The sequence below is a fragment of the Loxodonta africana genome, chromosome X (assembly GCF_030014295.1).
Source record: "Loxodonta africana isolate mLoxAfr1 chromosome X, mLoxAfr1.hap2, whole genome shotgun sequence".
Taxonomy (NCBI): domain Eukaryota; kingdom Metazoa; phylum Chordata; class Mammalia; order Proboscidea; family Elephantidae; genus Loxodonta; species Loxodonta africana.
The window spans coordinates 100,725,008-100,746,060 of record NC_087369.1 but is presented as its reverse complement, the minus strand read 5'-3'; positions in this window follow the sequence as shown (position 1 = coordinate 100,746,060).

Sequence of the window (21,053 nt, the reverse complement as noted above, 5' to 3'; positions counted from 1 at the left end):
AACAACATGCAAATGTTTTACCAGTAGGTCCAGAGTCACTGACACCTCTTCCTTACGAGGTCCAATCAGCATAACGTCATCAATATAATGGACCAGTGTGGCATCTTGTGGAAGGAAAAGGCAATCAAGGTCCCAGCAGACTAAATTATGGTATAGGGCTGGAGAGTTGATGTTGCCCTCAGGTAGGCAAATGAAGGTATATTGCCAGCCTTGCCAGCTGAAGGCAAAGTGCTTCTGGTGGTCCTTTGAAACAGGTATGGAGGAAAAGGTATTAGCTGGATAAATAGCTACATACTAGGTACCAGGAGATGTATTAATTTGTTTAAGTAATGAAACTACATCTGGAACAACGGCTGCAATTGGATTCACCATCTGGTTAAGTTTTTGATAATCTACTGTCATTCTCCAAGTTCCATCTATTTTTTGTAAAGGCCAGATAAGCCAGTTGAATGGGGTTTTGGTGGGAATCACCACCCCTGCATACTTCAAGTCCTTGATGGTGGCAGTAATCTGCAGTCCCTCCAGGAATGCAATATCGCTTTTGGTTTACTATTTTCCTAGGTAGGGGCTATTTTAATGGCTTCCACTTGGCCTTTCCTACCATAATAATGCTTACTCCATTTGTCAAGGATCCAATGTAGGGTTCTGCCAGTTGCTGAGTATATCTGTTCCAATTATGCTTTGAGGAATTGGGGAAATCACTACAGGATGGGTTCGGGGACCCACTGGACCTACTGTGATATGGACATGAGCCAAGATATCATTAATAACCTGACCTCCATATGGCCCTACTCTGACCCGTGGGCCACAGTGGTGTTTTGGGTCTCCTGGAATTAGTGTCAGTTCAGAGCCAGTATCCAGTAATCTCCCAAAAGTCTGATTACTTCCTTTTCCTCAGTGAACAATCACTCTCATAAAAGTCTATATAGATCCCTTTGGGGAAAGCTGGGAAAGAGATTAACGGTATAAATTTCTGTCAGTGTATTTGAGTCTTCCCTCAAGGAGACCCAGCCTCCCCTTCATTCCAGGAGTTGTAGGTCTTTAAACTCGCACAAGTCTGGGAATTGATTGAGGGACCCTGACTCTCTGTTCTGGCAGTTCAAGTTAGACCGCTGTTCACCTGACCTAGAATTCATCCGTTTGTACAGATCAAGTAAATATTTAGTAGGTTTCCTATCTATTTCACTCCTAGGGACACCGTGACTAAGTAGCCAACACCTTAAGTCCATACAAGTCAGACTATTCTGATTTCTGCTTTGACTCCCCTGTCCATTATGGTAATCTCACCCACCTTGTCTGCTGATTGAGTGCTGCTACTTGGGCCCTGGTACCATGGGGTCCAATTAGTCCCTTTGTAGTTAGGTGTCTTCATTCAGTTAGGACAGTTACCCCTGTCAAATCTGATTTATATAAAATGGCAATCACAGGAATCTTCAAGGATGCTGGAGCTCCCTTCACAAATGTGTTCCTCACCATTGTGATAAACGGTGTGCCCTCTGGGCATTCCATGTGTGAATCTGTGGGTCTAACCTAATAAATCCACTCTAGCATGCTAATTTCCCTAAGCCTTTGGATACTTTCTTCTACAGTGTACCAAGGCAGGTCTGGTACTTCAGCTTGATTTAATGTAGGCCATCGCATAATCCATGCTTCAGCAGCCCAACCAAACTATTAGAACCTTTCCTAAAGTCTCGGGCTGAAGCAATGAATGAAGAATCTGTGCTTTATGGACCCTTATCAATAAACTCAGACTGATCCATCTTTACGTTCCTTGCACCATTATCCCACACCCTTAATAGACATTCTCACACATATTTCCCAGGCTTCTGTTTATACATATTAGAAAAGTCAAGTAGTTCTTTTGGAGTGTAGCATACCTCCTCCTGGGTCACACTTTGTACTTCACCTTTTGGAGCTCCCTGGGACTTAAGTCTAGTTATAGGTATAGAAGCCAGAATTGGTAGTATGGAATTGTTTTGAGAACATTCAGCATTGTCTTGGAAAGCATTTGCCTCAGGTGATGCCCCAGGCAATGACTCAGGCAAGGGCTCTTTAAAGGCAGCTGGGCTAAGGCTAATCTCATTAGGTGAGATTTGAGGGGCTAATGGTTTTTCTGAGCAGGGTGGTAGAGCAGACAAACAGGAAGGAATCTCTTCAGATGGGAGTGGTTCTGTTGGTAGGAAGATTCAATGTATTTCAGGGGTTCAATGTCCCCAGCTTCCTGATTATCAGTCCATATGCCTCCATCCCAAGTTTCAGAATCCCATTTCTTCTCAATCAATGCCCTCACTTTAACTTCAGATACCTCTTGTGGTTGGCAATTGAGTTGGCTTTGTAATTCAGCCACTCTTATGATAAGATTCTAGGTTTGGTTTTTGGCAATATCAGCTCTGTTACTACAAGAAGTAAGGCTCTCTTTTAAAGCACTAGTGGAAGCTTTGAGGTCGTTTATGCAGAACTTGAGCTTTGACTCTGAAGCCCTGAGTGCATTCGTTTCTTTCACCATTCTGTCTAGCGAAAGTAGGACCAACCAACCAGCTTCCTTATACTTCTCATCATGACAAAATTGTAGGAAAGTATTGTCATGGATTGAATTATGTCCCCCCCAAAATGTGTGTATCAATTTGGCTGGGCCATGATTCCCGGTATTGTGTGATTTTCCTATATGTTGTAAACTCTGCCTCTGTGATGTTAACGAGGGTGGATGGGTGGCAGTTGTGTTAGTGAGGCAGGACTCAATCTACAAGATTGGATTGTGTCTTGAGGCAGTCTCTTGAGATATAAAAGAGAGAAGCTAGCAGAGAGACAGAGGGACCTCGTACCACCAAGAAAGCAGTGCCTGGAGCAGAGCGCATCCTTTAGACCCAGGGTTCCTGCACAAAGAAGCTCCTAGTCCGGGGGAAGATTGATGAGAAGTCTGGCAGAGAGAAAAAGCCTTCCCCTGTAGCTGTCACCCTGAATTTGGACTTTTAGCATACTTTACTGTGAAGAAATAAATATCTCTTTGTTAAAGTCATCCACTTGTGGTATTTCTGTTATAGCAGCACTAGATAACTAAGACAGGTATCATATATGCAATCACCCAGATCCTCGCCTTTCACCAATACCTGATCTATTGGTGGTGATATTTTACATATTTGAATTGCCACCTTACACCATGGATTAGCAGTGCCCTCTTTACTACTGGAAACAGAGTCATCAACATCTTTAAGACTAACCAGACTTGAGAACCAATTTAGAAAACGCATTCTTACGTTTTGTTTCTCTAGAGCCACCCTCAGTACCAAATATCTTAGGCTGGGTTCTCTAGAGAATCAAAACCAGTAGGACATATAAGTGTATATATATAGAGAGAGATTTATATCAAGGACACAGCTCAAGTGATTGTAGAAGCTGGAACATACCAAGTCTGTAGGTCAGGATAGAAGTTTCTCCTGATTCGTGTAGCTGTGGAGGCTGGCGAACTCAAGATCGGCAGGTTGGAGAGGAGGGCTCTTGCACACAGGCTGTGAAGTTTGATGAAACCCAAGATCAACAGGCAAGATCATAAGGCTTCTCCTGATTCATGCAGCTGCAGGGACTGGCAAACCCAAGATCAGCAGGTTGGAGAGCAGGACCCTTGCTCACAGGTTGTGAAGATCAATGAATCCCAAAATCGGCAGGTAAGCTGCTAGCTCAAGTCCCAAGAACTAGAGGTCAGATGAACAAGAGGCAGCTGCAGGATCCAGAACCATCAAAAAGTCTTGGCGAGGTGAGCAGGAAGGATGTAGGAAGCGGAGGTTGGAGAGTTGAAGGCTGAGGAGACGATGAGCCGCCACAGGCCCTGCCCTACCAGTACCAATCAGCAGAATCCATCATGGAGTGATCACGTATCAAATTTCAACAGGGAATCGATCACAACATTATACAACTGCCAAAACACTGAGAATCATGGCCCAGCGAAGTTCATACACAATCTTAACCATCACACCAGTGTATAGAGGCACAACTAATTTTTGTTTGTTGACCTTGTTCTCTGTAACTGTCAAATTCCTCTATTAGCTGTAGAAATTTTCTTGGGGATTCTTTGGAATTTTCTGTACATAGGGTCATACCATCCATGACTGGAGATACTTTCACTTCTTTTCCAATCAGTAAACCCTTTATTTCTTCCTTATTGCTAGGTTTTCTAATATAATATTGAATAGAAGCAGTGAGTGAGGGCACCCTTGTCTTGTTCCTGATTTCAAGGGGAAAGCTTTCAGTCTTTCTCCATTAAGCATAATGTTGTTGTTGGCTTTTCGTATATGCCCTGAACCACACTGAGGAATTTCTCTTCTATTCCAATCTTCTTTTGGGTTATCATCAAGAAAGGATGTTGGAGTTTTATCAAATGCTTTTTCTGCATCCATAGAGATGATCATGTAGTTCTTTTCCTTTGTTCTATTGATATGGTATGTTACGTTGCTTAATTTTCTAATGTTGAACCATCCTTTCATTCCTAGGATAAATCCCACTGGATCATGGTGTATGACTCTTTTAATATGCCTTTGGGTTCTGTTTGTTAATATTTTGCTGAGGAGGATTTTTACATCTATATTCATAATAGATACTGGCCTGTAGTTTTCCTTTCCTGTTTCAGTGTCTTTGTCTGATTTTGGTATCATGGTTATGGTTGCTTCACAGGATGAATTAAAGAGTAGTCCTCCCTTCCTTATCTTTTGGAAGAGTTTAAACAATATTGGTGTTGATTCTTCCATGAATGTTTGGTAGAATTCCCCAGTGAAGCCATCTGGTCCACGACCTTTTTTTATTGGGGCTTTTTCATCACTGATTCTATCCCTTTACTTGTTATGGGTCTGTTGAGACTTTCTATTTCCTTATGAGTCAGTTTGAGTAGGTTGTGTGTTTCTAAGAATTTGTTTCATGTAGGTAATCTAATTTGTTACAGTACAGTTCATAATATTCTGTCATAATTATCTTTTTTCTGTTGGGTCAGTAACAATGTCTCCTCTTTCATTATTTATTTTGGTTATTTGCATCTTTTCTCTCTCCTTTTTTTCTCAGTCAGACTAAAGGTTTGTCAATTTTATTCATCATTTCAGAGAACCAACTTCTGGTTTTATTGATTCTATTGTTTTTCTGTTTTCGATTTTATTTCTGCTCTGATCTTCATTATTTTCTTTCTTCTTTTAGGTTTACGCTTAGTTGCTCTTCTCTCTCTAGTTCCTGGAATTGTTAAGTTAAACTTTTGATTTGAGACCTTTCTTCTTTTTTAATGTATGCATTTATTGCTACAAGTTTCCCTTTGAGTATTGCCTTTGCTGCATCCCATACTTTTTGGTATTTTGTTCTTTCATATTCATTTGATTCTAAGAAGTTTGTGACATCTCTTTTGATTTTTTCCTTTCCTCATTGGTAGTTTAATAGTGTGTTGTTTAATTTCCATATGTTTATGTATTTTCCTTTTTTTCTGTTATTGATTTCTAACTTCAGTCCATTGTGGTCATAGAAAATGTACAATTTCAATCTTTTTTTAAAATTTATCAAGACTTGTTTTGTGACCTTACATGTGGTCTCTCCTGGAGAATGATCCATGTGAACTGGAGTAGAATGTGTATTGTGATGTTTGGTGGATGTTCTATATACGTCTATTAAGTCTAATTGGCTTATAGTGCCATTCAGGTCTTCTTTTTCCATATTGATATTTTTTTCTAGATGTTTGGTCCAATATTGAAAGTGGTGGTGAGTGGAAGTCTCCAAGTATTATGTTAGTACTATCTATTTCTGCCTTCAATTCTGTTGGTGTTCTGCATTATATATTTAAGTGCTCCAATGTTGGGTGCATATATATTTATAATTGTTAAATCATCTTGATTAATTGAACTTTTTATCTCTATATAATTTCTATCTTTACCTTTCCTGACAGATTTTTTCTTGAAGTCTACTTTGTCTGATATTAAGATTACCTTCCCTTCTTTCTTTTGGTTATTATTTGCATGAACTATTTTTTCCAGTCCTTTCATTTCAACCTAGTTGTATCTTTTGAGCTAAGATTTGTCTTTTGTAAACAGCATATATTTGGATCATGTTTTTTGTTTGTTTGTGTGTTTTTAATCCAGTCTGTTACTCTCTGCCTTTTGATTGGAGCATTTAGGCTATTTACATTCACTGCAATTACCGTTAGGGAAGAGGCCTACTTCTCCCATTTTGTTATTTGTTTTTTGTGTATCTTGAGCCTTCTTTGTCTTTGTCTTTTATTACTGCTTGTTTTTCTGTTTTGTTAGTGAGCCCTATTGTTTCTTTTCTCCTTTCCTATTTGTTATGTTTTTAGATATTTTCGTGGTGGTTACCATGAATATTACCTTTAACAGCTTGTTTTTATAACATCCTAGGGTAAGTTGGTACCAACTTACTTCAATAACACATAAGAAATTCTACAACTCTACCATTCCTCCTGCCACCCTCCCCTATTTTATAGTCGTTATCACTAATTAGGAAACCCTGGTGGCATAGTGGTTAAGTGCTATAGCTGCTAACCAAGAGGTCAGCAGTTCAAATCCACCAGGTGCTCCTTGGAAACTCTGTGGGGCAGTTCTACTCTATAGGATTGCTATGAGTTGGAATCGACTCAACAGCACTGGGTTTTTATCACTAATTATGTCTTTATATTTTACATGTCCTCTAACATAACTTTATCCCTGCTTTTCATACATTTGTTATTAAAAAGGTTGAAAAACAAAGGTTGAAGGACAAGACAATTAGAGTTATCAGGCATGAATACCTTATTAATAGCCCTGATACTTGTCCATACATTTCCCTTTATTAGGGATATTTATTTTACATATGTCTTTGAATTACTCTTTTTCCTTCCTTCTACAGAACTCTCACTGGTAAATCTTTGTAGGTCCAATCTGGTGGATATGAACTCTCTCAGCTTCTGTTTGTCTGGGAATATTTTAATTTCACCCTTATTCTTGAAGGACAGTTCCTCTGGGTATAGTATTCTTGGTTGACACTTTTTTTTTTCTTTCAGCACATTAAATATTTCATTCCATTTTCTTCTGGCCTCCAATATTTCTGAGGAGAAATAAGCACTTAATTTAATTGGGGATACTTTTAAGTGACTATTTACTTCTCTCTCACTGCTTTCAAGATTTTGTTTTTATCTTTACTTTTTGAAAGCCCCACTATGACATGTCTTGGTGTAGATGTCTTTGGGTTTATCCTGCTTGGAGTTCTTTGTGCTTCTTGGATTTGTAGATTCATTTCCTTTGTTAGATTGGGAAAATTTTCAGTCATTATTTCTTCAGATAGTTTTCCTGTCCCTTTCTCTTTCTCACCTCCTTCTGGAATTCCCATGATGCATATATAAAGTTTCTTCTTGTTGTCCCATAATTCCATTAAACTCTGCTTGATCCTCTATGCATTTTTCTTTTCAGCCTTAATAATTTTAACTACCTTATCCTCTAATTCACTGATTCTTTCTTCTGCTTGATTAAATCTTTTGGTAAGAATTTCTATTGTGTTTCTCATTTCGTTTATTGTCCTGTTCACTTACAATCACTTTTTTAGATCCTCATTTTGTTCTTTCATTATTTTCCTGATTTCTTTGAGATATTTGTTTTCCCTTAACTCTTTAATTATGTTTAATGATGTTGTATTACATTTGTGTTAGTTATCTAGTGCTGCCATAACAGAAATACCACAAGTGGATGACTTTAACAAAGAGAAATTTATTCTCTCACAGTCTCATAAGTTACAAGTCCAAATTCAGGGCATTGGTTCCAGGGGAAGGCTTTCTCTCTCTGCTGGCTCTGGAGAAAGGTCCTTGTCCTCAATCTTCCCCTGGTCAAGGAACTTCTCAGGATTAGGGACCCCATGTCCAAAGCATACACTCTGCTCCTGATGCTGCTTTCTTGGTGGTATGAGGTCCCCAACTCTCAGCTTGCTTCTCTTTCCTTTTATCTCTTAAGATAAAAGGTTGTGCAGGCCACACCCCAGGGAAAATTTACATTGGATTAGGGAGATGACCTGAATAAGGGTGGTGTTACAATCCCACCCTAATCCTCTTAACATAAAATTACAATCACAAAATGGAGGACAACCACACAATACTGGGAATCATGGCCTAACCAAGTTGATACACACATTTTGGGGGGGACATAATTCAATCCCTGACAATATTCTTCAGTTTCTTTGTTTTTTTAACTCTTTGGTCATCCCTAGATGTGCTTTCTCTCCTGTCATCATGTTCATTTGGATGGACCATTGTTCTCTGTTCTTTTTGTGTCTTGTGAGCTTTTTTTGGAGTATTGGAATTTTAGAGGGTATTAACTTTCTCATCTCTCTCCAGCATTTTGGTGTTTTTGCCTGTACTACTTTCTGCAAAAAAAAAGAAATCTTAGGCTGGCAGAGCCTTTGGCCTTTGCTTAGTGTTTCCTCTTTGTGTGTGATATCTCCTTCTCCCTCCCTAGTTTAATCAAGATTCAAAAGTTCCAGATCTCAGTTTTGAACTTTTGATGTATCCCAAACACACCAGAGAACAGTCTGTGGTCAATCTGCCCAACAGCGGGCACTGCTGCTCAGGTGAGATATCATGTGCTAATCAATCTGCCCACCAGTGGACATGGCCTTCTCTGTCTCATTATTGTTCCCTTCCTTTCTGTTTCTGCAACCACATTTTCAGTAGGAAACCCCACTCCTAATGAGCACTCTTCTGGGCTGAGTGTTGCCCTTGGATTTCGCCCAAGGCTTCCTTCTCTGCTCTGTGGGCGCTGCTTATATCTGAGCTGGCATTCAGGGAAAGCACAGGCAGATTCCACTGTTTCAGGAGGAGAAGGGGCTGGCAGTTCTTAGAGGGACCTCCAAAATGTCTTGTTTTTTTTTCCGGGCCCCAGTAGCCCTGAGATGGCGGAGAGAGTAGTCTCTACTTAGGTGACCCTTCTTCTGGCTCCACTGTAGCAAACCTTCTGTAGTTCTTATCAGTTCAATATTGAGCAGTGACCAGGAGGTGGAGGGGTTGTCATGCTCCAAATCACCCACAGGGAGGTCTGCCTTATTTCTATTAGAACCCGCACCATTGTATGTTGGCTGTTGGTGTAGCCTTCACTCAAGATGCCTTCTTTCTAGCACACAGCAGCCTTAGTCAGCATTCTTCAGCATCGACCAGATAGGGGAAGAGATAGACACAAACTGTCCCTCAGGGAGGTCTTTCCTTTTGGTTTCAGAGGCCTGGGCTATGGGGAGAAGAGGGAGGCAGGTATACTGTTGACTATGGGCTCAGATTCCACTGCAGGGGCCTTTTGTAGCAGTTTGCAACAACCTGGCAATCGTTACCAGGTAGGGGGGTGCCATGCTCTGGTCAGATCCCCATGGAGGTCTGTCTTGTTGCTGTCAGAGCCTCCCACCCAGTAGATTGTTGGCTGTGAGTGCACCCCACACTCAAGGTGCCTGCTTCCTAGCACACAGCAACCTCCATCAGCAGTCATCAGCACCAACTGGAAGTGGAGACAGACTAACTCAAAATGACTCCAAGGGAGGTTTGTGCTGTTCATTTCAGAGGCCTGAGCTATGAGGTGCTCAGGGAGGCAGAAAGAGTGCTGACTATGGGAAAAGACTCTACTGCACGGGCCTTCTGTAGCAATTCACAGCTTTCAGGTGACAGTGTCTGAGCCTCTGAATGGACCATGAGGGAGGTTTTTCTTATTGCTGTCAGTGCACCCCATGTAGTATGTTGTCTGTTGGTGTTACCTCAACTCAAGATGCCTACTTCCAGCACACAACAGCCTCAGTCAGCAGTCCTCAGTGCCGACCAGAATGGGAAGTGCACAGACCTGAACTGATGCTGGGCAAGGTCTGTCCTGTTGGTTTCGGAGGCCTGAGCTATGGTGTGCAGGTAGGCAGGTAGTGTGTTGACTGTGAGAGTGGACTTCATTGTAAGGGCTTTCTGTAACAATTCACAGTCGGCTTTCAGCCAGCAGTGTGGGGAATGTGCTGGTGCACTCCAAACAGGCCCCCAGGAAAGTCTACCTTGTTGATTTTAGAGCAAATGCTTGGGGTTCTGTCTCTTTGTACATGCAGGTGCTATTGTGATTAGGGAAATAGGCTCCTTTTATGGGGCCACTTCCCCAGTTCGCAGCAGCTGGTTACCTGCGTGGCTAGGGGGAGGGACAGGGGCGGTGTGAGAAGCAATTTTCCCAGTATATGAGACTCATTGTTGTTTCACTGATTCTTGCCTGTCTACAATTCTCCACTGCTTTCCTCCGTCCCCCAAATCAGAGTCCCTCAAAACCAAGCACCATTTCCTCACTGTATTTCTTGTTATATTTGTGGGGAAGGCCATCTTCCCAAAATTTGCACTGGTCTACTTTTAAGAGACTGTATTAACCACCTGTCAAATGCAAACTAATATGAGCATTATAAAGTTTATTTTCTGCCAAGTGAATGGCTTTATTCATTGCTATGAGGCTGGAAGCTATGTCACTGGTATTTCAAAATACCCACGGTGGACAGGTTTCAGAAGATGTTCAAAACAGACTAGGAAGAAAGGTCTGGTGATCTACTTCTGAAAATTATCCAATAAAAACACTATGGATCACAACAGACTATTATACAATGTAGTGCTGGAAGATGAGCCTTCCAGTAGCCAAAACAATGGACTGGAACATACCAATGATATTGAAGATGGCCCAAGACTGGGCAATGTTTCATTCTGTTGTACATGGGGTCACCAAAAGTTGGAGCTGACTTGAGAGCAACTAACAATGGCAACATAAATAAGTAATAAAAGATGAGTGGATGAATGGATACTTTTAATGAATTTTATTTTATTTTTAGTGAGTTCTTTTGGATAAGCTGGCTCATTATAGAATCTTATTTATTGAATTTCACTATTATAAAGCTGAAATGCTACAACAGGGGTCAGTAAACATTTTTTGTAATTGACCAGAAAGTAAATATTTTTGGCCTTTCAGGCCATATGGTCTCTGTCATAACTATTCAGCTCTGCCATTGTAGTGCAAAAAGCACCATAGACAATATGTAAATGAATGAATGTGGCTGTATTCCAATAAAACTTTATTTACAGAAACAGACAGCAGGCTGGGTTTGGCCCAAAGGCCAGGCAGTATTTTATGGAAAAACAATGGCTGACTTTAGAGGTTGTGAGCATACTTCTAACTTGTAAAGGTCTTGATGTAGTTGAAGAGCATGAGCAAAATAAATTCATTGTCTCTTTGAAATGTTTTTTTTTTTGAAATGTTATCATAAAAATTGTCATAAAAGATGTTCCATTACTTGTACCAGTGTTACACATCCTTTCTTATATTAATTAAATCTGATGTGTAAAAAAGTATATAAGGCTTAATTTTATGAAAGCAAATGATATTTGTGTGTAATAAAAATCAAGTAGGTTGCATCAGCTCAGTTCAACCAGGTATATTCTACTTTGTAACTAGGAATATTAAACTAAAACGATGATTTCCACATGGGATATCTTGTTAGAAGATCATTTTTCAAACAAAAATAGAGATTTAATTTCTTTAAAGTGTTTAAAATAATAGATAATGTTGTTGTTGTGTGCCGTCAAGTCAATTTTGACTTCTAGCAACCTTATATGACAGAGTATAACGGTTACAAGTGCCCTTAGGGTTTCCTGGGATATAAACTTTATAGGAGCAGATTTCCAGGTCTTTTCTCCCACGGAGCTGCCGGTGTGTTCAAACTGCCAACCTTTTTTTATTAGCAGATGAGTGCATAACCATTGTGCCACCAGGGCTCCTTAAGATAGATAATAAGGAAGAAAAAATAAAAGGTTATCCTTGTTCTCCTCTTTCTAATGCTACTTTTATAACTCTGGGGAAAAGAAAGGCAAATAAAACATGTGTTTATTGTTATTACAAGATAATTTGTAAAACTACTCTATATATGTGTGTGCAGTGGGAGAATCTGGAAAATGAAGGAGGTAATTATCAGGGAAAGACAACTTTGCCATATAAAAATTTATCAATATCTGTTTTTTTCTTTTAATTTAAAGACAATATAAGGCCAATTCATTTCAATTTCATTATTAGAGTAGACATAGGTACAAATACATAAGGGGATAAAAATTTCCACACTCTTGATCAGCGAGAATGTACAGCCAATGATAATCTTTTTGTGATATGTAAGCAGATTCTTCTTGGATGTCTTTTTACTGAAAGAACTAAAATGGTCCACTTTTAGGGCACATTGGAAATATTAGTGACAGAGAATAACAAAGATGATACAGTGGACTTTGAATCTTTGTTTCAAATGAACTCGTTGGCTTTCTCCACCTGCCAGTCTGGTTTTAGAGTAATTACAGTGATAAGTAGAAATTTTATATAAATTATAATCATTTTTAGAAGTGTAAAGATGTAAAATTAATCTACTATCCCTTTGTTACTTATCAGTGAAACACTAGAATTTGAATTTTTGAATGACTTCATAATGTACATGGGTATTCTTTAAAAGAAAGTAGTGTCATAAAATTTTCTACTCTCTGTAGGGCTATTATAAAGACATTTTGAAATTGCTTATGATTTGTCCAAGCCCTAAGATCATATTTTATACTTTTGGTTGGTATAGGTTCTCTTCACTGATAGAATTCAGAAAATGATCCTTTTCCATTCTTTTTATGTGTCGCTTATGAAATAATGTGAAGAATAAAAAAGATTTTGTGGTACATGGCCTCAGGGTAAAATAAAAAAGGGTAAAGAGCTTTGCAAATAAGTCTACATTCTGCAAGATGTGCACAATATGCAATAATTTAATACTAAAGAAGTTGAAAAAAGCTTAGGTTTCTTTATGCTTAGATAAAGGATGAAAAAGATTAATATCTCTGACATATACGTTCACACAATTCTCAATTTATATGCCAGATGATTTGCTTAATATGCAAATGGAGGATCAACTGCTACAGCTTAACAATATTCAGTTTGCTGCTTAAGAACCTAATAAGGCATCGTATACATTGTGATATTCAGCCATGATAGTATCTATGTGATCTGTAGCAAAAGTGAAGCCTTAGAAATTATCTTGTTTGCCTTCTTATTCTTTTTAGCAACTATAAGCACATATACACACACACACGTATGTCTATATATATACATATATATCATAATCTTTGCTTGGACCAAGAATGTTTATGCTTGAGACACATACAACTCAACAAGTGGAAAAAAATCTGGTGTAAAGGGAAAGTATAGAAAATGTGGACTGTATCTTTAAATAATATTTCTCTAAATGTTTTTTTAACAGAAGTAGCAAGAGCTTAAGCATCTCCTGCTGTCTTGTTGTTTGACATCCACTATTGCCCATCTGCCTATTGATTGGTAGGAAACTCCAAATGGGAATTTTATCTCATTAATCATGTCATATCACAGGGATTAGGACAAAAAGAATCCTTTATGCTTCACAGCAGACATCTACTGCCCAGTAAGACAAGTGAACAAATATAATATGGATAGAATATCTTTTACACTAATTAAAGGTCATCTGCTACAAAATTGTGCACAAGAATTGCTTAGATTATGCTATAACCTGTTTTCACTCTGCAGAATGGATGAGATCTCCTAGCCTTTCAATTTCCTTTTATTTTCTCATAGCCCAGAAATGTGATTATTAAAAATCCATGCAAAAAAAAATCAAGAAGTAACATATGTATTTTAAACATTATGTTAAATTTTACATACAACATAGTGAATAAAATAATTATGAAATTGCATTTTTATTTTCTTTTGGTATTTGGTTTTGAGTGTATTGTCATCTAAGAAGATACCTATTCATAAGCTCAGAAGATGAAAAACAAATTCAAGTGTACCAAAAGCAAAGTTGTGATAATATATTTACATATTAATAAGTAGCACTTTGAACTTTTTCACAGGAAATTTCAACAATCTATAGACTGCACTTCAAATTCAGACCTTAGGAAGAAAAAAGTACGTGTCAACTAGTTGTTAAACATTTTGGCTATTGGAGGCCACCAGGACCATAGACAGAGTTCTTGTGGTTCTGCCATTTGTGTCTCACAGACATTACATCTGTGAGATACAGTTAATGGTTTCACAACTGCCTCATAGCTGCCTTCATTTTCTCTTACACCCTACACGCCCTATTCAACCAGACTGTGGCCAGGATTAATTGAAAGTTCCTACCTTAATCACCTGTTAGCGTTATCATCCAAATCCAGAGATGAGAAGCGTAAGTATAACCAACTATACACAAAATATTCTGAGTATAATTTAAGGCCAATTCATTAACTCTTTCTGACCACTAGTGTACCACGAAGCATTCTACAGAAGCTACCTGTTTTGGCTACACAAAAAGTTAAATTGTACATGTGCCAATTTAAAAATGCTGTGAGGAAAAACGGTGTCTTAGGTATTTAGTGCTAAAAAAATTTTTTTTTCTTATAACAGAAATACCACAAGCAGATGGCTTTATAAAAGAGAAATTTATTCTCTCACAGTTCAGGATGCTAGAAGTCCAAATTCGGAGTGCCAGCTCAGGGGAAGGCTTTCTCTCTGTCGTTTCTGGGAGGAGGTCCTTGTCATCGACCTGCATCTGGTCTAGGAGTTTCTCAGCACAGAGATCCCAGGTCCAAAGGATATGCTCTTCTCCTGGCTCTTCTTGCTTGGTTGCAATGAGGTTCTTCTTTCTGTTCACTTCTCTCTTTTATATCTCAAAAGAAATTGACTCAAAACACAACCTAATTCTGTAGATTGTGCCCTGCCTCATTAACATAACTGCTTCTAATCCTATCTCTTTAACATCTTAGAGGTTCAGATTTGCAACCTGTAGGAAAATTACATCAGATCATAAAATGGGGGACAACCACACAATACTGGGAACCATCGCCTAGCTAAGTTGACACACATTTTGGGCTGACACAATTCAACCCATAACAATAGGTTGGGGAGAAATGTATTGACTTTTAAAATGCTCGGAATGTTTGACAAACTTCTTGAATACATGAAAAAACAATGTAAATATAAAAACCAGAAAAACCAAACCTGTTGTCATAGAGTTGATTATGACTCATTGTAACCACATGTGTTACAGAGTAAAACTGCTCCATAGGTTTCTCTTGGCTATAATCTTTATGGAATGTCTTTCTCCCATGGAGTAGCTGCATGTGTTCGAAATACCAAACAGGGATTCTAATGTAAATATATCCAATAGATAATTTGGACATTTCCCAAACCTAAATGTTTGTGCATGTGCATATGTGTAAGTGCACATTCACATGCTGTGGTAAGCAGAATTCTAAGATGGCTCCCAAAATTCCTGCCCCCTGATGTAATCCCCTCCTCTTGAGTATAGGCTGGACCTGTGAGTATGATGAAATATAATTACCATGAATTAGTAACAAATGTTATCCTAGATGAACCTGACCTAATTAGGTGAGCTCAAAAAGAGACAAAAAGCAGCAGCAGACACTTTCCTCTTGCTCTTGAAGAAGACTGACATGTTGTTGAGATGGTAAAGCATCAGGGAACAACAGAAGCTGAGGGTCTCAGTCCTACAGCCTCTACAAACCTGAATTCTACCAACAATCAGTGAGCGTGAAGAGGGTGCCAAGCCTCAGGTGAGATCACGACCCTGGCTCAAATGTTGACTGCAATCTAATGAGATCCTGAACACAGGACTCAACTAATCTGTGCCCAAGAACTGCGAGATAATAAATTTATGTTCTTTTAAGCCATTAAGTTTGTGGTAATTTGTTGCACAGCAATATAAAATAAATACACATGATCACATACACATTTTTAGATGATGTTTTCTACACTTAATACCTAATATACTACAGGATATCTGTGTTTGAGAGGTGCAATAACTCTTAATCAGCCTTTTCTATGGGGAGTTGGTATCTTTTAAAATTTTTATTGTGCTTTAAGTGAAAATTTACAAATCAAGTCAGTCTCATACAAAAAATTATTTATGCCTTACAAAAAAAAAAAAAAATTTTTATTGCTCTCCCCCTAATGAAACAGCCCACTCCTTACCTCCACTCTCTCTTTTTGTGTCTGTTCCACCAACTTCTGACCCGCTCTACCCTCTCATCTCCCATCCAGATAGGAGACTCCAACATAGTCTCAAATCTCTACTTGATCCAAGAAGCTCATTCTTCACCAGCATCTTTTTCTATCCCATTGTCCAGTCCAATCCCTGTCTGAAGAGTTGGATTAGGAAATGGTTCCTGTCTTGGACTAACAGAAGGTATGAAGATAATGACCTCAAGAGTCCTCCTAGTCTCAGTCTGACAATTAAGTCTGGGCTTATTACAAGAGTTTGGGATCTGCGTCCCACTGCTCTCCTGCTCCCTCAGGGGTTCTCTGTTGTGTTCCCTGTCAGGGCAGTCATTGGTTGTGACCAGGCACCATCTAGTTCTTCTGGTCTCAGGCTGATGTAGTCTCTGGTTTATGTGGTCCTTTCTGTTTCTTGAGCTCATAATTACCTTATGCCCTTGATGTTCTTCATTCTCCTTTCGTCCAGGTGGGTTGAGACCAATTGATGCATCTTAGATGGCTGCTTGCTAGCGTTAAAGACCCCAGACGCCACTCTCCAAAGTGGGATGCAGAATGTTTTCTTAATAGATTTTATTATGCAAATTGACTTAGATGTCCCCTGAAATCATGGTCCCCAAACCCCTGCGCCTGCTTCGCTAACCTTCGAAGCATTCAGTTTATTCAGGAAACTTCTTTGCTTTTGGTTTAGTCCAGTTGTGCTGACCTCACCAGTATTGTAAGTTGTCTTTCCCTTCACCTAAAGGAGTTCTTATCTAATATCTAAGTAGTGAATACTCTTCTTCCTCCCTCCCTCCTTCCCCTTCTCGTAACCATCAAAGAATATTTTCTTCTCTGTTTAAACTATTTCTCGAATTCTTATAATAGTGGTGTCATACAATATTTGTCCTTTTGCAACGAATTTCACTCAGCATAATGCCTTCCAGGTTCCTCCAAGTTAGGAAATGTTGCACAGATTCATCACAATTCTTTATTGATGCATAGTATTCCATTCATCTGTTGATGGGCACCTTGGTTGCTTCTATCTTTTTGCTATTGTAAACTATGCTGCAATGAACATGGGTGTGCATATATCTGATTGTGGAAAGGCTCTTATTTCTCTAGGATATATTCCAAGGAGCGGAATTGCTGGGTGGTATGATAGTTCTATTTCTAGCTTTTTAAGGAGTTGCCAAATTGATTTCCAAAGTGGTAGTACCATTTTACATTCCCACCAGCAGTGTATAAGTGTTCCAGTCTCTCCACAACCTCTCCATTTATTATTGTGTGTTTTTTAGATTAATGCCAGCCTTGTTGGAGTGAGATGGAATCTCATTGTAGTTTTGATTTGCATTTCTCTAATGGCTATTGATCTTGAGCATTTCCTCATGTATCTGTTAGCTACCTGAATGTCTTTTATAGTGGTGTCTGTTCATATCTTTTGCCCATTTTTTAACTGAGTTATTTGTCTTTTTGTAATATCATGTAGATTTTAGAGATCAGATGCCGATAGGAAATGTCACAGTGAAAACCTTTTTCCAAGTCTGTAGGTAATCTTTTCACTCTTTTGGGGAAGTCTTTGGATGAGTATAGGTGTTTGATTTTTAAGAGCTCCCAGTTATCTATCTAGTTTTTCTACTACATTGTTAGTAATATTTTGTATTCTGTTTATGCCTTGTATTAGGGCTCCTCACGTTGTCCCTATTTTTTCTTCCATGATCTTTATCATTTTAGATTTTATATTTAGGTCTTTGATCCATTTTGAGTTAGTTTTTGTACATGGAGTGAGATATGGGTCTTGTTTCATTTTTCAATTGAGATGTTTCAAAAAACAGATGCAGCGCTGGAGGTGCTCACTTGTCTACACCAAGAAATATGGAAGACAGCTACCTGGCCAACTGACTGGAAGAGATCCATATTTATTCCTGTTCCCAAGAAAGGTGATCCAACCGAATGTGGAAATTATAGAACAATATCATTTATATTACACGCAAGAAAAATTTTGCTGAAGATCATTCAAAAATAGTTGCAGCAGTATATTGACAGCCAACTGCCAGAAATTCAGGCCAGTTTCAGAAGAGGACGTGGAACCAGGGATACCACTGCTGATGTCAGATGGGTCCTGGCTGAAAGCAGAGAATACCAGAAGGATGTTTACCTGTGTTTTATTGACTATGCAAAGGCATTCGACTGTGTGGATTATAACAAGTAATGGATAACATTGTGAAGAATGGAAATTCCAGAACAGTTTATTGTACTCATGAGGAACCTTTACATAAATCAAGAGGCAGTTGTTCAGACAGAACAAAGGGATACTGATTGATTTAAAGCCAGGAAAGGTGTGTGTCAGGGTCATATTCTTTCACCGTACCTATTCAATCTATATGCTGAGCAAATAATATGAGAAGCTGGACTATATGAAGAAGAATGGGGCATCAGGATTGGATGAAGATTCATTAACAGCCTGTGTTATGCAGATGACACAGCCTTGCTTGCTGAAAGTGAAAAGGACTTGAAGCACTTACTAATGGAGATCAAAGACCACAGCCTTCAGTGTGGATTACACCTCAACATAAGGAATACAAAAATCCTCACAACTAGACCAATGAGCAACATCATGATAAATGGAGAAAGATTGAAGTTGTCAAGAATTTCATTTTACTTGGATCCACAATCAACAGCCATGGAAGCTGTAGTCAAGAAATCAAGAGACGCATTGCATTAGGTAAATCTGCTGCAAAGGACCTCTTCAAAGTGTTGAAGAGCAATGATGTCACCTTGAAGACTAAGGTGCGCCTGACCGAAGCCATGGTATTTTCAATTGCATCATATGCATGTGAAAGCTGGACAATGAATAAGGAAGACCTAAGAAGAACTGACGCCTTTGAATTGTGGCAATGCGAAGAATGTTGAATATACCATGGACTGCCAAAAGAACGAATAAATCTGTCTTAGAAGAAGTACAACCAGAATGCTCCTTAGAAGCAAGGATCGCAAGACTGAGTCTTACATACTTTGGACATGCTGTCAGGGGGGATCAGTCCCTGGAGAAGGACATCACGCTTGGCAGGGTGCAGGGTCAGCGGAAAAGAGGAAGACCCTCAATGAGGTGGATTGACACAGTGACTGCAACAATGAGCTCAAGCATAACAACGATTGTAAGGATGGCTCAGGACTGGGCAGTGTTTTGTTCTGTTGTGCATAGGGTCCGTATGAGTTGGAACAGACTCGATGGCACCTAACTACAACAACTAGGTAGGGAGAGATTTGTATCAAGGAAATGGCTCATGCAGTTGTAGAAGCTGGAATGTTCCCAGTCCATGGATCAGGCTGGAGGCTTCTCCTGATTCACGTAGCCACAGGTCAGATATAGGGCTCTTGATCACAGGCTGTGAAGACTGACAAATTACAAGATTGGCAGGCAAGACGGCAAGTAAGCTGCTAGCTCAAGTCCTGAGAACTGGAGTTCAGACGAACCGGAGCCAGCTGTAGGATTCATGGCGAGCAAAAGCCCACTCACAAGCCTTGTCAGAAAATCCACTTATATTTGAGGAGATGACACCCCCAAGGCAATTCCCTTTCAAGTGATTGGCTACTCACAGTAGATCCCAACATGGAGGTGATGACATTATATCAGATTTCATCATGGAAGTTATCACATCATCTTATGACTGCAAAACTATATTATAACTTCCAAACCACTGAGAATCATGCCCCACCCAAGTTGACACACAGCCTTAACGATCACAGTCCATTGCCTGTCAACTCAACACCTTTACACATCTCCCCAAACCATACATAATCTCTGAATAAAGACAATTATAAATTCACACTTGCACCTTACACGATACAATGAATACTCATACAACCGAATATTCACTAGCCCTGTTTACATCTTGTATTTTATAAGTGAAGAAAACAAAAATATTTGATGCACACATATAAGGCAGAAATACTCCTAACAATTACAGCCGTCATTTTTGCAACTGTTCATGTGGTCATAACTGGTATTTAGAACTACCTTCTTCCACCACCCATTCTGCATTCCCTTTGCCTCAGCGAGCACCTCAGCTGGTCATGGTTCTTTGCCTGATGGGATGATCCAAAACTTTCATTTTTGAAGGTTCTGGGTCATTAGTAGTCATGTCAGAATTGAGTTACTGTAGTTTTCCATTGATTTTAATCACAGGGCATGGTAGTACTAAGAGGAGCCCTCAGGGATCTTCTGCATTCCAGACATACACTTCTTTGCCTCCATTATGTAATATCAATCTGATTTCCCCTTGGTAATCAGGGCCACTTGACCCCTACCACTGAGGTGCAATCAACCCCATAGTAGCTATTTGTCTTAATTCAGTTAGGGCACTTCTCACTGTCAAACCTGACTTACATAAAATAGCAATCACAGCAGTCTTCAAGGATGCTGGAGCTCCCTTCACAAATTTGTTCCTCACTGTTGTGGTCAAAGGTGTGTCCTCTGTGCACTCCATATGTGGATTTTAGGGTTTAACCTGATGAATCCATCCTAACATGCCAATTTCCCTAAGACTTTGGATACCTTCTTCCACAGTATGCCAAGGCAGGTCTGGTACTTCATCATAATTTAGTGTAGGCCACCGTGTAATCCATGCTTCGGTGACCCAACCCAATAAACTATTAAATCCTTTCCTAACTTATTGAGATGAAACGCTGAATAAAGAATCTGTGCTTAGTGGGCCCATATCAATAAACTCAGACTGATCGATGTTTATGTTCCTTGCACCATTATCCCACACCCTTAATAGCCATTCCCACACATCTTTCCCAGGTTTCTGTTTGTACATATTAGAAAGTTCAAACAGTTCTTTTGGAGTGTAGCATATCTTCTCCTGAGTCACACTGTGTACTTCACCTTTTAGAGTCCACTATAACTTATAACTTAAGTCTAGTTATAGGTATAGAAGCCAAAATCAATGGTAGGGATGTGTTTTAAGAACATTCAGCATTGTCTTGTAAAGCATCTGCCTCAGGCGATGCCCCAGGCAATGTCTCACACAAAGGCTCTTT